The following is a 1428-nucleotide window of genomic DNA, read 5'->3' as shown; positions in this document are numbered from 1 at the left end:
CGAATTTAATAATGAAATTATCCACTACATGTTTAGAATAGTTCTCCTTTTTAGTGAATTTGTAGTTAAATTGTAACAAAGTGGTCAGCGAGTCGTTCTATGAATTGACTTCAACCAGTTGAAAGATACATTTGGGCCTAAATGTTGATTTCTTTATCTTCTCGAGGAAAAATTATAGGCATTTATATCTCGCGGAATTTTGAAAATTTTCCTTTCGGAAAGTGTATTTTGCTACGTGGTGAATTTTGCAATTTGAGAATTAATTATAAAAATACGATAAATCAAAAAATGTCCATGATTTTTTGTTTCCAAATGTTTTGTAACAATGTTTAAAGAATGCGCGGTAAAAAATTAGTTAGGGTTCTAAAATAATTTGTTTTTACAGGAATATTTAGTTGCGAACCGGCGAAGGTTGATTTTTTTTACTTTATTCTGATCGTGTACTTATTTCTTTGTGATATAATTTTTATTATTATTTTTGGGAGTTTGAATCTCTTATTTATGTACAAAAGTGGACGTTTTAACTAATATCTTATCGACTATTTAAGGGGTTATACGCAGTTAGAATTTTCAAAAATTCATTTTTTTTTTTTACATTTCCAGAATATGTATATATCGACTCCCTGAAAATTTCAAATCGATCCGGTAAGTACTTTCCGAGATACAGGGTGTTCCTAAATAAGTGTCGCAACGGAAAACTGTAAATTCCTCTTGAAAAACGAAACATTTTTTTCCTCTTCCATTTTTCTCTCCGGGCTTTCGATTTCGAGATACACGGTGTCAAAACTAGAGAAAAATGGATGGAATGGATGCATTGTTTCTTTTTTCAAGAGGAATTTACAGTTTTCCGTTGCGACACTTATTTAGGAACACCCTGTATATGTAAGAGTAAAACGTGGAAGCAGCGCCAGCGATCGCAGTCCTTACCTAAAATTTCATCAATGTTACTAACTGTATTAAAAGCGCCAAATTAAAAAAAAAATCGGATAATTTATTTAGATACTCGATAAAGCTTATGAAGATAATATCGGTACCTCGGAGACCATTACCGTTGTGATATTCGTGTTGAGCGACCCCAAAAACCCCGAGGTAACCAGTTTCGGCTAAGTTTATAACAAATTTCCACGAAACTCCAGGAGACGACGTGGAAACCGGCCACCTGGGCACTAGGTACCTCGGAGACCGTTGCCGCAAAATTGAACTCATTTCCGTCAATATTTTCCGAGTTATAAATTTTTCATATTTTAACTCTTCGAGATGCAATTTTAAAAATGCATTTTTCTTATGCACCGATGCAATATTCATTTCTCATTGATCACGTAGGGTCAACAACTTTCTGGACGCTCTAACGAATCGAATGCAAAAAACCGCATCACGATCCATCATACTGCACAGATTTCGGAGGTTCAGTGTTTCATTTCCTCGACT

This window comes from Anoplophora glabripennis, unplaced genomic scaffold (genome assembly GCF_000390285.2).
Source record: "Anoplophora glabripennis isolate ALB-LARVAE unplaced genomic scaffold, Agla_2.0 scaffold290, whole genome shotgun sequence".
NCBI lineage: Eukaryota > Metazoa > Arthropoda > Insecta > Coleoptera > Cerambycidae > Anoplophora > Anoplophora glabripennis.
The sequence above is the reverse complement of the archived record's forward strand: the minus strand, read 5'-3'. Positions refer to the sequence as shown.